The sequence below is a fragment of the Pleurodeles waltl genome, chromosome 4_1 (genome assembly GCF_031143425.1).
Source record: "Pleurodeles waltl isolate 20211129_DDA chromosome 4_1, aPleWal1.hap1.20221129, whole genome shotgun sequence".
In the NCBI taxonomy this organism is placed as follows: domain Eukaryota; kingdom Metazoa; phylum Chordata; class Amphibia; order Caudata; family Salamandridae; genus Pleurodeles; species Pleurodeles waltl.
In genome coordinates, this window is record NC_090442.1 from 561,463,466 (window position 1) to 561,480,280 (window position 16,815).

Below are 16,815 nucleotides of genomic sequence, written 5' to 3' on the forward strand. Positions count from 1 at the left end.
CAGATTCCAGAACTTTCTGTCACCGAAATGTGAGGAAAAAGTGTTTATTTAGCCAAATTTTGAGGTTTGCAAAGGACTCTGGGTAACAGAACCTGGTCAGAGCCCCACAAGTCACCCCATCTTGGATTCCCCTAGGTCTCTAGTTTTCAGAAATGCACAGGTTTGGTAGGTTTCCCTAGGTGCCGGCTGAGCTAGAGGCCAAAATCTACAGGTAGACACTTTGCAAAAAACACCTCTGTTTCCTTTCAAAAAATGTGATGTGTCCATGTTGCGTTTTAGGGCATTTCCTGTAGCGGGCACTAGGCCTACCCACACAAGTGAGGTATAATTTTTATCGGGAGACTTGAGGGAACGCTGGGTGGAAGGACATTTGTGGCTCCTCTCTGATTCCAGAACTTTCTGTCACCAAAATTTGAGGAAAATGTGTTTTTTTAGCCAAATTTTGAGGTTTGCAAAGGATTCTGGATAACAGAACCTGGTCAGAGCCCCAGATGTCACCCCATCTTGGATTCCCCTAGGTCTCTAGTTTTCAAAAATGCACAGGTTTGCTAGGTTTCCCTAGGTGCCGGCTGAGCTAGAGGCCAAAATCTACAGGTAGGCACTTTTCAAAAATCACCTCTTTTTTCTTTCAAAAAATGTGAAGTGTCCACATTGCGTTTTGGGGCATTTCCTGTTGTGGGCGCTAGGCCTACCCACACAAGTGAGGTACCATTTTTATCAGGAGACTTGGGGGAACGCTGGGTGGACGGAAATTTGTGGCTCCACTGTGATTCCAGAACTATCTGTCACCAAAATGTGAGGATAATGTGTTTTTTAGCCAAATTTTGAGGTTTGCAAAGGATTCTGGGTAACAGAACCTGGTCAGAGCCCCATAAGTCACCCCATCTTGGATTCCCCACGGTCTCTAGTTTTAAAAAATGCACAGGTTTGGTAGGTTTCCCTAGGTGCCTGCTGAGCTAGAGGGCAAAATCTACAGGTAAGCACTTTGCAAAAAACACCTCTGTTTTCTTTCAAAAAATGTGAAGTGTCCACATTGCGTTTTGGGGCATTTCCTGTCGCCGGCACTAGGCCTACCCACACAAGTGAGGTATCATTTTTATCGGGAGTCTTGGGGGAACGCTGGGTGGAAGGAAATTTGTGTCTCCTCTCTGATTCCAGAACTTTCTGTCACCAAAATTTGAGGAAAATTTGTTTTTTAGCCAAAGTTTGAAGTTTGCAAAGGATTCTGGGTAACAGGACCTGATCCGAGCCCCACAAGTCACCCCATCTTGGATTCCCCTAGGTCTCTAGTTTTCAAAAATGCACAGGTTTGGTAGGTTTCCCTAGGTGCCGGCTGAGCTAGAGGCCAAAATCTACAGGTAGACACTTTGCAAAAAACACCTCTGTTTTCTTTAAAAAAATGTGATGTGTCCATGTTGCGTTTTGGGGCATTTCCTGTCGCGGGCGCTAGGCCTACCCACACAAGTGAGGTATCATTTTTATCAGGAGACTTGTGGGAACGCTGGGTGGAAAGAAATTTGTGGCTCCTCTCTGATTCCAGAACTTTCTGTCACCAAAATGTGAGGAAAATGTGTTTTTTTAGCCACATTTTGAGGTTTGCAAAGGATTCTGAGTAACAAAACCTGGTCAGAACCCCACAAGTCATCCCATCTTGGATTCCCCTAGTGAGGAAATTCGATTTTTAATACGATCGTATCGACCCGCCATTTTGTGGCCCGCCGCCATTTTATGTTGCCTTCACTCAGGCAGCACAGCGAACGAAGTCCATTCTGCCTTTTCTGCTTATTCTGCAACATGGTGTTCAAAACAGCCTTCTGCCTCTATCTTTACAAGGCTGGTATTAAGGTCTGACCGAGTACACTAATCCCTGTCTGGTTTTCTAATCCTTGTTTCAACTATCTGTAGGCTCACACTATTCTCCGCCGATCTTATCTTATCGTCTGGCCTTCGCTGTCCTTTGCTAGTATTCTCTCATTTCACAACTGTCCTCCAAACGCACACAAACTTATCGCACCACATGCAACTTCGTTGTGGATCGGTTAATGAATTAGTTCAAGGGAGGGGTGACAAACACAGCTGGAGGGGAGGCAACCTTAAGTCACTTGATACTTTGTTTTCCAATTCCTTCTATTGGTGCTGTCTTGTTTTCCGACATTTCTATTGGCTCTGTTCTATCTTTACATTATTCTTACTGGCTCCTTTCTATGTGTTCTGGGAGTGTATGTAGTTAATAAATGGTTTTTATACGGTATATAAGATTGTGCGCCACAAAGTAAAGTGGCAGTCTCCTGAGAACATACCTTGTGTACTTCTTGGACAACTGTACTAGCTGCAGCTAATAAAATCTGATCTTTTACGCCTGACAGAGTGTCCCGTGTCTCTGTTAGTTGAGGCAGGTGAATCCAAGGAGATTTCAGGCGTACCCTGTGCCGCCAGGCCCATAAGGTTCTGGTTCTTCAACTGGCGCCCAACGTGGGGCGGCTTCAGCGGTACCGGTTCTGCCTGAAGGTCGTGAGGAACCCCGCAAGAAAATTCTGGAGGAATCGCGAGCCACGTCAAGCGACCCCTGTATGTCGAAGTGGTCCGAAGGTCTTTTTCAGCGTGGTTACTCCTTCCTGACGGCTACTGACGACTGCTGCCCTGACTGCCGCCCTGCCTTGGCCCTTTCTTTGATGATGTATGGTAAAGCGAGACGATAGACGGGCCTCTGTTGGTGTAAGAAGACATCCTTAGTTAAGTATTTGGTGGGTCGCGCCCACAAATTTTGGTCTTTGTTTTGTCCTTAGGTCCTTAGATTTGGCCATTGCAGTGGCCAAAGCCGAGGGGTAAGTGCATTTGTGCTGTGTAAACTGAAAGTTTTACCCCCTTGATGTTTGTGAACAGCCAGTAAAAATCGTGAGATGTCTGGTCTGACTAAGTTTGGAAAACTTTGTTGCTTTGGTTGTAATAGGGACTCCCAGCTTGAGGACTCCTGTCCGATTCCTTCGGTTGGAACTCCCACATATGAGCTCTATTCTAAACATGGTGTTGGTCCTATTGCCTTTAATAAGACATGGACCCGATATACAAAGAAAGATGGTGTTTTAAAATGGCCAGAAAATGGTAGTTTCGAAACTGATGTGCTAGATAATTTAGAAGCAACGTTATTTAAAAGAAAAGCCCGGCCGGCAATGTTTGACTCTTTTCGCCTTTGGCGTAAGGAAGCCAAACAGAGACAAATTAAACAAGCGAAACGAGATAGGAAAACACAGGGAATGACGATTATACAGGCTGCTCAGCAATTCAAAGATGATGAAATAGATAATGCAATGGAAATTTCAGACAGACAGCATCGAATGGCAATAGATAAATGCTATCCGACGTTGCCTATCTCTTCCCTTGATAAGAGAAAAGATTTTGAGGAAGATTCCTTAATGTCCCACTTATTGAAATTGCCTCCGCCCTATGTACAAGGTGCTAATGCACCCCCGATGTTACAGTCTGTTCAGCCGCCAGTTGTGCTTCCGCCTGCTCCAGCTTTTCCACATTTGCCTCCTCAAGTATTGCCTATGCCAGCTTTGCCTTTAACTCCTTTGCCTTCTGCTCCTTTGGCAATTCCTAATGCTCCTTTAGTTAATTCACCTAATACCTTGTCCCCTATCCTTATGTCAAATTCTCCATCTATGCGTAAGCGATTTGCAGATACTGTCTCTGGTCTCTTATCACCTTTCTTTGAAGCTTTAAACGTGTCTCCAGCTTTTTCTCAAAGACAGTCTTGTAGTCAATTCCCAGACTCCGAAGAGCGAGAAAAATTGGACTCACTTTCTTGTAGATGGATCAAGAAGGGTCCCCAATATAGTACGTCTGATATTATGTCCACCTTTCTGCAATGGAATGCACCTACGCAGAGATATGTTTTTAAAGTTATGTGCGATACTCTCGCTAAAGAATGGGAGGATATGAATTTGGGTTCGGTCCCACAGGATCTGTTAGATGTTCAGGCTGACTTTGACAAAGGACTTATTGTGGGTCCTAAGGTTGAAAACGCTGTCAGAACACTTATTTCTTTCAGATCCCTATTGTTCTCACAGACTTTTCCTGATTCTGATCCTTCAGTTAGGACAACACTGAAAAACTATCCCATGAGAGAGGTTTCTCCAATATGGAAGGAAGAAGTTGCAGCAGCAGGTGCTAATCCAGCTATTCCTGCGCATTTTCAGCGCATATGGATACATGTCCCCTGGAAAAGGTCTGAAGTTTTAGCACTTAAACAGTCACTACCAGATCCACGCAAAAATCCTGCTGGTTACTATAAAGAGTTGTCGCAAACAGTTGATGCATGTACTATGAATCTAGCAGATATTGACATGTTGATGGGAAATGTAGTTCCACAGACAATATGGGCTAAAATTCGTAGAGAGGATCACGCTCAAGAATTAGGCGGCGATTGGAACGCCATTATTGCCGCAGATAGAGGTCAAGTAGGTGGTGCAAAGCCCGACGCTTTGATCTCAGAACTCCCTGGTAGGATTATTACATTAATGAAAACAATGATGCCTGCTTTGAGAGTTAATTGGGATAAGCTAGCAGCATGTAAACAAAAGAAAGATGAAAGTGTTTCCGATTTCTTTACCCGATTCGAGGAGACATTCATTGATCACAGTGGTCAAGATATGGCTAAAGAAGGGGGACAGCGATTATTTGTGGATAAGTTCGTATATAACTTGCTTCCTGAACTATCACACAAGTTAAAAGACTCCGAGAGTTCATGGGCAGTTTCTTCTTCCGCCCAGATATTGGCTACTGCACAATATTATGAAAATAGAGACAAAGAAGAAAGGGAAAAACAAGAGAAAAAGACGAAAGAATTAAAAACTAAAGTTCTCTTGCAACAGGCTTATCCTCCTCGTTATGTTCAGCCTCAGTTTCAACAGCCTCCGCAGTTTCAGAGGTTGTATCAAAAGCCTGAACCATTCATTCCAAGACCTTTGCTAGGTCCCAATCAATGTGCTTATTGTAGGGAGGAAGGTCATTTTAAGAACAGTTGTCCGGCATTGTTGCAGCGTAATGCAGCAACATCTGCTTCACGAGGTCGTGGTGGTCCTCAGTCAGCAAATAGAGGTAGAGGTCGAGGTGTGTTAACCCAAGGGCAGCGTTCTTTTGTTCCTCCAAATTCCGGAAATTACTTTGACCAGCAAAATGTTAGGTCTACACAGTATTACAGTGAGGATCAGTATATTGAAGGAGGGAATGAAAGTCTTCATTTTGAATAGGACAGCCATGGACAAAGTAAGGGGGTTATGTCAATTCCAGTGGATCAGAATGGACCTTATGTTAATGTCACTACAATGGGTGTTTCAGAGCCATTTCTTTTAGATACTGGTGCCATGAGAAGCTCTATCATTCATTCTAAACTCCCTGGCGCACCTTTGTCTGGCTTAACGAATGTATCTGTAGGATTTTCTGGCGCCCCTGTTCGCAATCCAGTTTCTTGCCCTTTGCCTGTTTCAATAGGCCCTTATGATTTAGAAGCTCCGCTTCTTCTGACGAATGGTTGTGGTGAAAATCTGTTGGGTTTAGATCTATTAAAAAGAATGCATGCTACGATATATTGTTCACCTTCTGGTGTATACCTCACTCTAGGACAGAAAATGACTAGTCCAATGTACTTATCAAAAGATCAATTCCCACCTGAATTGCTTTCTCTTCCCGAAACGCTTTGGGCTACGGGTCCGAATGACGTTGGTTGTCTTGAGATCCCACCTTATGTTGTTACTCTTAAGCCCAATGCTGAAATGCCACGTATTCCGCAATACAGAATCTCTACTGAAGGTGAGAAAGCACTTCTAGAAATTGTCCATGATTTGATTCAGAAGGGTGTGGTTGAGGAAACGAGAGGAAATACATGTAACAGTCCTGTTCTTCCGGTTCTTAAACGCACTGATCCTTCTCAGCCTCCTGTTTATCGTTTTGTAATTGATCTTCGGGAGGTAAACAAGATTGTCGTACCGCAGTTTCCTGTAGTCCCAGATATCACTGCTCTGTTGACGATGATACCTTCTACAGCGACTTGGTTTTCAGTTATTGATCTAAAGAATGCTTTCTTTAGTATTCCCATCGCCGAAGAGAGTAGAGATATTTTTGGTTTTTCCCTCGGAGGCCGAAGCTTCCGGTTTAAACGCGCACCTCAAGGTTATTGTGAAAGTCCCTCTATTTACAGTCAAGCTCTAAAATGTCATCTTGATGCCTTTTCCTTACCGTCCGGTGCCGCTCTCATTCAGTACATGGATGACTTATTAGTTGCAGCTGATTCAGAGGAGATTTGCAAAAACGTGACCGTTGCACTGTTGCGTCATTTGTTTGATCTGAATCACAAGGTTTCTCCTTCTAAATTACAATATGTCTGTCGCGAGGTGACTTATTTGGGTCATCTCTTGTCAAAGGAGGGACGACGATTGACCCCCGAACGAATTCAGGCAATTGTACAAATGTCAGTGCCATCCACACAAAGAGAGGTACGTGCTTTTTTGGGCATTACTTCTTATTGTAGACAGTGGATTCCGAGTTTCTCTTTATTGGCTAAACCGCTGTTGGCGCTAACTTTAAAAGATACGCCTCAGCCTCTTCCGTGGACTGACGAATGTCAGAAGAGTTTTACTGATTTGCGTATTGCTTTGTGTTCTGCTCCTGTATTGGGTACTCCTGATTACAGTAAGCCCTTTACGCTCTATGTCCACGAAAGAGAGGGTTGTGCATTGTCAGTCTTAACGCAGCGTTTTGGAGATCAACAGCGACCATGCGCATATTTCTCAGCTACGTTAGATCCAGTAGCTAAAGCATTGCCTAGTTGTCTTAAGGCGACAGCGGCAGCAGCAATTTCTATTCGACAGTCTGCTGGAGTAGTGCTAGATAATACTCTCATTGTTATGGTGCCACATGCAGTGGATACTTTACTAAATAGGACAAAAACGCAGCATCTTACGAGTGCTCGGTTGTCCGGATATGAGCTGACGCTTTTGGCTAGTCACATACACATCAAACGATGTAATACCCTGAATCCAGCTACTTTGTTGCCTCTTCCAGAAGAGAGAGATGTCTCTGAACAGCATGATTGTTTTCTCCGTACTGAAGAAGAGACTAAGGGTAGAATTGACCTAAAAGACACGCCATTAATGAATCCAGATGGAACACTATGGGTAGATGGTTCTTGTTTCAAGCTCCCGAATGGAGATACAGTTTCAGCCTACGCTATTACTACTTTGCATACGATTGTGGAGACAGCACGCATTAGACATAATTCAGCTCAGGCAGCTGAATTGATAGCCTTAACTAGAGCGTGTGTGTTATCCAAAGGAAAAAGAGTAAACGTGTACACTGATAGCCAATACGCTTTTGGTGTAGCGTTTAACTTTGGGCGTTTATGGAAGGAAAGAGGATTCTTTACTTCCCATGGTACTAAGATACAACATGGTCAATTAGTGACTGAACTTCTTGAGTCACTTACAATGCCTACTCAGATAGCGATCGTGAAGTGTAGTGCACACAAAAAGATTGTGGACGATGTTGGTCGAGGAAATGCATTTGCAGATGAGGTAGCGAAAAAGACAGCCAGAGACAACACAAGTCGAATGTATGTTGCAGGTCCCGCAAACTGCGTAAGAGAAAAGGGAATGTGTGAAGATACAGTAGAGAGTGTGAAATCAATTCAAGGAGAGGCTACGGAGAATGAGTTGAGAAAGTGGAAGGAAAGTACAGGAATGTTAGATGAGATGGGATGTTGGGTTGAATTATCAGAACATCAACGTTGGCTGTTACCAGATGCTTATGTACTACCTGTAGTTACTATGGCACATGGTCCAGCTCACCTAAGTGCAAAAGGAATATGTAAACTTCTGGCTCCAGTGTGGCAAAATGAGGGGATCCCAAAGTGTGCAAATAATGTAGTAAAACATTGTATTGTTTGCTTGATGTACAATCCGGGAAAGGGAACCCCAACTCCAGCAGGTCATTTTGCTCCTCCAACATATCCATTTGAGGTGTTGCAGATCGATTATATTCACATGGAACGATGCAACAACCTCAAATATGTTCTGGTGGTAGTATGTGCTTTTTCTAGATGGGTAGAAGCCTACCCTCTGAAGGACAATACTGCTTTATCAACTGCCAAAATACTTTTGAAAGAATTCTTCCCTAGGATTGGTTTACCGCGCATTGTCTGGAGTGACAATGGGAGCGAATTTGTGGGTCAAGTCATGCAAAAAGTTTGTGCAGGTCTTGGCATAAAACAGAAGTTCCACGCGGCGAATCACCCACAGTCGGCTGGTTTAGTAGAATGCTACAATGGAACCTTGAAGCTTAAAATTGCTAAGGTGCAAGCTAGCACAGGACTTAATTGGCCTGATGCTTTACCATTGGCTCTTCTGTCCACCAGAACAGCAGTACACTCTCGTTTGGGGCTTAGCCCTTACGAAGTGATATTTGGTCGCCCAGCTAATGTATGGGGAGTTCCTCGCCCTAAGAAATACTCAGACTTGCCATACCCGATGTTGATTGACTACTTGCATGACCTTACAACTAAATTGCGTGTTCTTCATCAACAGGTTCAGAGTGCTCTACCAGAGGCTTCCACAGACCCAGGTCATTCCATCCGACCAGGTGACTGGGTCTGCACGAAAAATTTCCAACGACAGAGAAATTTGGAGCCCAGATGGAGAGAGCCACACCTGGTTCTTTTGACCACAAGAACAGCAGTTAAAGTCGAAGGAAAGAAAAACTGGGTGCATGCCGTGCACTGCAAGAAAGTGCCTTTGCCCTTGCCTTTCGATCAGTGGGTCCGTAGAGGCATCAGTGACTCTGAAAGTGAGAAAGTTCCGCAATTTGTACCATTCAGTGATGCGCGTCTAATTGGAACACTTTCTGAGAAAGAGGACGACGACATCCTTCAAGAAGCAATACCATCGCATCGTCGCTTGAACACGACAAATCCAGGAACATTGTTTCAAAACCAGACTGCCTCTGGACAGGAACGCTATAATTTGAGACCAAGACCAAAGAACTTGTAAATTTCTCTCCTATGTAGTACTCTATCCCGGTTGCAGGGTCACGGTAGGAGTCTTAGTTACGACCTGAGTAAGTGGCAATAGGCCTGCAGGACCTCACAGTGTCATAGGACGGTAGATAATCGTGACTACAGTGATTGAGGAAGATTGCCGTGAGCATCCACTTAGAAAGATGGAGGCTACATTAGATAAAAGAGAAAGTAAAAATGTAAAGAATAATTGTAAAGAAATATATAGTCGTTGTAGTATTGCTCTATGCGTCATTATATTGTCGTGTATTCTTTTGGCATCTGTAAACTGGATCATTATTACTCTGCAGCAAAAAGTTGTCTCTTCTCCTACCTCTACATCTTCTTCTACTATCTCTCCGCACCTATTTCACACTCTTCCCCAGCATGAACTCATCAGAAGAACTGAATACTTTAACAATTCCTTCGTCCAGTTGTTACATCAACATCAGTTAGTGATCAATACAACTGACTGTTGGGTGTGTGGACTCATACCACATACGGTAGAAAAAGGAATGCCATATTTAGTTCTTCCATTCTCCTATGAAGGTTCCGCTTGGGCTTATTTTGTCATTTTCAATAATGCATATCAAAGTAAAATTAAACAACCTGTCAGTTCACATAGTGTTGGTTCAGATTTCAGTCATAGTTTATTGATAAAGGGAATGGTAGCTATGGCTAAAATCATGGAAAAAAGTGAAGCTTCCATAGATGAAAGAAAAGCATATACCAATTGGAACATAACTAATTACATTTCCAGCCTCAATGATAAGGTTAAGCAAGGAAAATCTCCTCCGATACGGGTCATACCCCAACAAGGAAATTTCTGTCTGCAAATAAATGGTAGAACTCCAAACACCGGACAAAGAGAAAGTTTATGTTCCCATACATATGTTTATTCAGCCCTGAATTCACCGCCGTTAGTACCATCTCAAGGTACATACTTCGTTTGCCACGATAGGGCTTATACATGGTTGCCAGCTGATTTCTCTGGTACTTGTTATATAGCCTTTCTTCTTCCCCCTACATACACCGCTCCTGCGAACCATCATAAAAATAGATATGGCAGAGGGATTGTGGATTCGAAAGACACAGCAGGACAAGAGGGAGGAGATTTCCTCAAAGGATTTCTTCCCTTCTGGGGTCCAATGGCCAACAGCAGAAATATAAGGCAATTAGTTCGTGTCGTAGAAACCACCATAGACATCACTGTAGGAGCTTTAAGTAACATTACAGCTGAACTACAGGCTGATCGTCTTATGACCTTGCAGAACCGTGTTGCCTTAGACTTTGTTCTTGCGGACCGTGGTGGAGTATGCAAATTGATCGGATCAAGTTGCTGTATTTTCATACCTAATGACGCTCCGACAGTATACCAAGCTATCTCTAAGTTACACATAATCTCCGAGTCGATTCATCAGGACGAAGGAGATTGGTCCTTTTCAGAGTGGTTTTGGGGATTACTGTCCAAATGGGGTTGGAAGGTATTGACATTCTTTGGAGTAATTTTAGCTTTTATGTTCTCTTGTTGTCTTTGTATGCACTGCGGTCCTGCCATCTGCAACCTATGTGCTACTGCATGTATTCCCAAACCCAAGTCACAAAGAGCAGAGAATATCAAAATGATGGTACAGCAACAGCTTGATGACCTCATGGCCATAGACATCGACTCAGATTAACATGAGTTTGTGTATCTTGCCTGAGTTCTGGCAAAAGGAGGGTCTGAGGAAATTCGATTTTTAATACGATCGTATCGACCCGCCATTTTGTGGCCCGCCGCCATTTTATGTTGCCTTCACTCAGGCAGCACAGCGAACGAAGTCCATTCTGCCTTTTCTGCTTATTCTGCAACATGGTGTTCAAAACAGCCTTCTGCCTCTATCTTTACAAGGCTGGTATTAAGGTCTGACCGAGTACACTAATCCCTGTCTGGTTTTCTAATCCTTGTTTCAACTATCTGTAGGCTCACACTATTCTCCGCCGATCTTATCTTATCGTCTGGCCTTCGCTGTCCTTTGCTAGTATTCTCTCATTTCACAACTGTCCTCCAAACGCACACAAACTTATCGCACCACATGCAACTTCGTTGTGGATCGGTTAATGAATTAGTTCAAGGGAGGGGTGACAAACACAGCTGGAGGGGAGGCAACCTTAAGTCACTTGATACTTTGTTTTCCAATTCCTTCTATTGGTGCTGTCTTGTTTTCCGACATTTCTATTGGCTCTGTTCTATCTTTACATTATTCTTACTGGCTCCTTTCTATGTGTTCTGGGAGTGTATGTAGTTAATAAATGGTTTTTATACGGTATATAAGATTATGCGCCACAAAGTAAAGTGGCAGTCTCCTGAGAACATACCTTGTGTACTTCTTGGACAACTGTACTAGCTGCAGCTAATAAAATCTGATCTTTTACACCTGACAGAGTGTCCCGTGTCTCTGTTAGTTGAGGCAGGTGAATCCAAGGAGATTTCAGGCGTACCCTGCGCCGCCAGGCCCATAAGGTTCTGGTTCTTCACTAGGTCTCTAGTTTTAAAAAATGCACAGGTTTGGTAGGTTTCCCTAGGTGCCGGCTGAGCTAGAGGCCAAAATCTACAGGTAGGCACTTTTCAAAAATCACCTCTTTTTTCTTTCAAAAAATGTGAAGTGTCCACATTGCGTTTTGGGGCATTTCCTGTTGTGGGCGCTAGGCCTACCCACACAAGTGAGGTACCATTTTTATCGGGAGACTTGGGGGAACGCTGGGTGGACGGAAATTTGTGGCTCCACTGTGATTCCAGAACTATCTGTCACCAAAATGTGAGGATAATGTGTTTTTTAGCCAAATTTTGAGGTTTGCAAAGGATTCTGGGTAACAGAACCTGGTCAGAGCCCCATAAGTCACCCCATCTTGGATTCCCCAAGGTCTCTAGTTTTAAAAAATGCACAGGTTTGGTAGGTTTCCCTAGGTGCCTGCTGAGCTAGAGGGCAAAATCTACAGGTAAGCACTTTGCAAAAAACACCTCTGTTTTCTTTCAAAAAATGTGAAGTGTCCACATTGCGTTTTGGGGCATTTCCTGTCGCCGGCACTAGGCCTACCCACACAAGTGAGGTATCATTTTTATCGGGAGTCTTGGGGGAACGCTGGGTGGAAGGAAATTTGTGTCTCCTCTCTGATTCCAGAACTTTCTGTCACCAAAATTTGAGGAAAATGTGTTTTTTAGCTAAAGTTTGAAGTTTGCAAAGGATTCTGGGTAACAGGACCTGATCCGAGCCCCACAAGTCACCCCATCTTGGATTCCCCTAGCTCTCGTGTTTTCAAAAATGCACAGGTTTGGTAGGTTTCCCTAGGTGCCGGCTGAGCTAGAGGCCAAAATCTACAGGTAGACACTTTGCAAAAAACACCTCTGTTTTCTTTAATAAAATGTGATGTGTCCATGTTGCGTTTTGGGGCATTTCCTGTCGCGGGCGCTAGGCCTACCCACACAAGTGAGGTATCATTTTTATCAGGAGACTTGTGGGAACGCTGGGTGGAAAGAAATTTGTGGCTCCTCTCTGATTCCAGAACTTTCTGTCACCAAAATGTGAGGAAAATGTGTTTTTTTAGCCACATTTTGAGGTTTGCAAAGGATTCTGAGTAACAAAACCTGGTCAGAACCCCACAAGTCATCCCATCTTGGATTCCCCTAGGTCTCTAGTTTTAAAAAATGCACAGGTTTGGTAGGTTTCCCTAGGTGCCGGCTGAGCTAGAGGCCAAAATCTACAGGTAGGCACTTTGCAAAAAACACCTCTGTTTTCTTTAAAAGAATGTGATGTGTCCACATTGCGTTTTGGGGCGTTTCCTGTGGTGGGCGCTAGGCCTACCCACACAAGTGAGGTATCATTTTTATCGGGAGACTTGGGGGAACATAGATTAGCACAACAAGTGTTATTGCCCCTTATATTTCTCTACATTTTTTCCTTCCAAATATAAGAGAGAATGTAAAAAAGACATCTATTTGAGAAATGCCCTGTAATTTACATGCTAGTATGGTCCCCCCGGAATTCAGAGATGTGCTAATAACCACTGCTCCTTCACACCTTATCTTGTGCCCTTTTTGGAAATACAAAGGTTTTCTTGATAGCTATTTTTCACTCTTTATATTTCAGCAAATGAATAGCTGTATACCTGGTATAAAATGAAAACGCACTGCAGGGTGCAGCTCATTTATTTGCTCTGGGTACCTAGGGTTCTTGATGAACCTACAAGCCCTATATATCCCCACAACCAGAGGAGTCCATCAGACGTAACGGTATATTGCTTTCGAAAATCTGACATTGCAGGAAAAAGTTACAGAGTAAAACGTAGAGAAAAATTTATGTTTTTTTCACCTCAATTTCAATATTTTTCTTTTTATTTGTTATTTTCTGTAGGAAACCCTTGTAGGATCTACACAAATTACCCCTTGCTGAATTCAAAATTTTGTCTTCTTTTCAGAAATGTTGTGGTTTCTGGGATCCAGCATTGGTTTCATGTCCATTTCTGTCACTGACTGGAAGGAGGCTGAAAGCACAAAAAATCGTAAAAATGGGGTATGTCCCAGCAAAATGCCAAAATTGTGTTGAAAAATTGGGTTTTCTGATTCAAGTCTGCCTGTTCCTGAAAACTGGGAAGCTGGTGATTTTAGCACCGCAAACCCTTTGTTGATGCCATTCTAAGGGAAAAAACTACAAGCCTTCTTCTGCAGCCCCTTTTTCCCATTTTTTTCAAAAAAACAAAATTTTCACTGTATTTTGGCCAAATTCTTGGCCTCCTTCTGGGGAAACCACAAAGTCTGGGTACCACTATAATCCCTAGGATGTTGGAAAAAAAGGACGCAAATTTTGCGTGGGTAGCTTATGTGAACAAAATGTTATGAGGGCCTAAGCGCGAACTGCCCCAAATAGCCAAAAAAAGGCTCGGCACAGGAGGTGGAAAAGGCCTGGCAGCGAAGGGGTTAAACATCCAACATGCCCACTGATAAGGTCCTCGCCTATCCTCCTCATATGATCTGCCCAAATCTCATGGTATGATCATCTTATTCTTGCAATTCACAGCCCTTCTTAAAGTTCTGAATGTAGCTAAATGAAAAAAAACAGCTTATATGGTTTGGTACCAAGATTTTTCTTTCACAGGATGTCTCATTGGTTACAACTAAATTAAATAAAGAAGTTATTTTGCTTTGTCCTAATTTGTGAGTTTTAGGAGCACATTATGGTTTATTTCACCCTTGCTCTTTTAAGGTCATGTTCCAGAACAAAACAAACAACTTTGATGATCGTGTGAGCCTCAGTATTAGACCTGGCATCTTTGGCGTGGTTTCCCCTGTCTTTTTGCCTATGCTTCCTGTGTTTTTGACTGTGTGCTAGACTTTGATTTTTGCTGGTTGTTGGTACTCTGGACACTTTACCACTGCTGACCAGTGCTAGAGTGCAAGTGTTTCCTGTGTAAATTGTGATTATGATATCTTATCCATGATTGGCATATTTAATCTACTAGTACGTCCCTAGTAAAGTGTAGTAGAGGTGCCCAAGGCCTGCAAATCAAATGCTACTAGTGGATTTGCAGCACTAATTGTTCCACCCACACGTGTAACTCTGTAAACATGTCTCAGACCTGCAACTGCGGTGTCTGTGTATGCAGTTTTGCACTGCCAGGTCGACCTGGCCAGTGTATCCACTTACCACGCCCACAACTTCCCTTTTACTACCCCTGGGAAATGTGCAGTGTATTTAAAATGTAGGGCATGTACTGTTGTGTTTTACATATCCTAATAGTGAAATACTGCTAGGTTCAGTTTTCACTATTTCAAGGCCTATCCCTCTTAAAGGTTAACATGAGGACTGCATTTAAATATCTTTTAAATTCAGGAGAAGATAGAGCTAAGGTTTTTGGGGTCTCTGAACTCACTATTTAAAAATACATCTTTTGGTAAAGTTGGTTTTTAGATTGTCAGTTTGAAAATGCCACTTTTAGAAAGCAGGCATTTCTTTGCTTAACCATTCTGTGCCTCTGCCTGCCTGTGGAATCCACGTCTGTTGCAGACTGATAGTTGGGCTCTCTGTGAATTCCTTCTAGACAGTGACACAAAGGGATCTAACAAGTGTCCTGCATATCCTGATGAGTCTCCTGGGCTAGACTGTGTAGGGAGGAGCTGACACTTACACAAGAAAGGGCTGTGCCTGTCCTCACACAATGCAGTCTCCAACCCCCTGATGTGTGTCTGGGGTCAGGCCTAGACAAGGCAGGATCTTGTGAATAGCAGAGACTTTCCTTTGAAGTTTGCCTACTTCAAAGGCACACATAAATATAAGTAGTGGACCCAAAACGCCAGACTTTTAGAATACTTCTGGATCAAGAAGAACCTCTGCCAAGGAGAAGAGCTGAAGAGCTGGAGGAGGAGTACTGCCCCTTCGCTGTGTGTGCTTTGCTGGGTTGGCCTGCAGTTGTGGCTTCTGCCTTAAAGAGGACAAAGACTTGACTTTTTTGTGTATTCTGCTTGTGAAGATTCTTCAAGGGCTTGGACTGAGCTTGCCTCCTGTTCTGAAGTCTCAGGCCCATCAAAGACTTCATCTGCCAGCACCTGGGATCACTTGCTGGGACCCCCTACCCTGACGAGTTGTGCCGCAATCAAGCTCAGCGCGGACTCATCACTGCTGTGCATCCGGATTTTCCATGCTTCGTCCCTGGGCATCAGAACCTGCAACATCATTGCGCAGACCTAAGGCTGCTTATCCGGAAATCTACACATTTCTTCCCTGCAAGGAAAGAGTCAATGCATTGCTTGCCCGGTAGAGCAAGAATCGGCACACTGCCTCACTTGTGAGTAAGGAATCAACACAGCACTTGCTTTTCCGATGCACGGTCGCCCATGCGGCTTTATTTTTGACACATACCAGGAACTTTGTGTTAAAACAAAGCATTCATTGGTTTCTACACAGAGAAGGACAAAGCCGCCATGGAACCGGAACTGCAAGTCTTCCTGATGCTCTTCTAAAAAATGCTCCACCTGGCAACACCAATGCCGATGAAGACAACGATGATGAGTACAGCCGCCTGGCACACAAAGGAGGAAGGGAGAAAAAGGAGAGTGAAACACGCACAACACACAACAGACACACACACACCATACACACAACCAGCTGCAGACAAAAAACAATGGTACACAACACATGGCATAATAATGCAAAGACAACAAGAAGGCAGTAATGAGAATGTATTGAATGGAAAGAGCCACCAAATGAACCAATTGGATAAAAAATAGATATTTGTCAGGGAGACCAGATCCTCGGGGTCTCCGCACTTTCCCAACATGTCCACCACAAGACAGCTCCAAAATCCGATAGGAATATCACAGAGTCTAAGAGAGTCCAAGTGGGGAAAAGGGGATTAGGTAGGGAACAGCTGGGAAGGAGACCTGTAGGAAGCAAAAGGTTAAACAACACAATATCAGAATATAATCACATTGACTTTCACTAGAATATAGTTCTAAGCATTGTCTTACTGTAATCATGGATAATCTAAGAAGTGACTTAAACTAGACCTCGAGAACTCTGGGTACCTGGAACAAATCAAGAATGATTAATGCAATGTTTCATATGAGCCTTTATAAAATGTCACATAATGTTTAGAAATACATGAACCTTCTAAAATACTGTTTTCAGAATAAACACTGCTTTTTTAACATGAAGACCAAAAGTCAATCTGAAATAGTTCCTGGAAAACAATTGGAATTGTACCAGGGACTTAATATGCACAAAGAACGTCACATT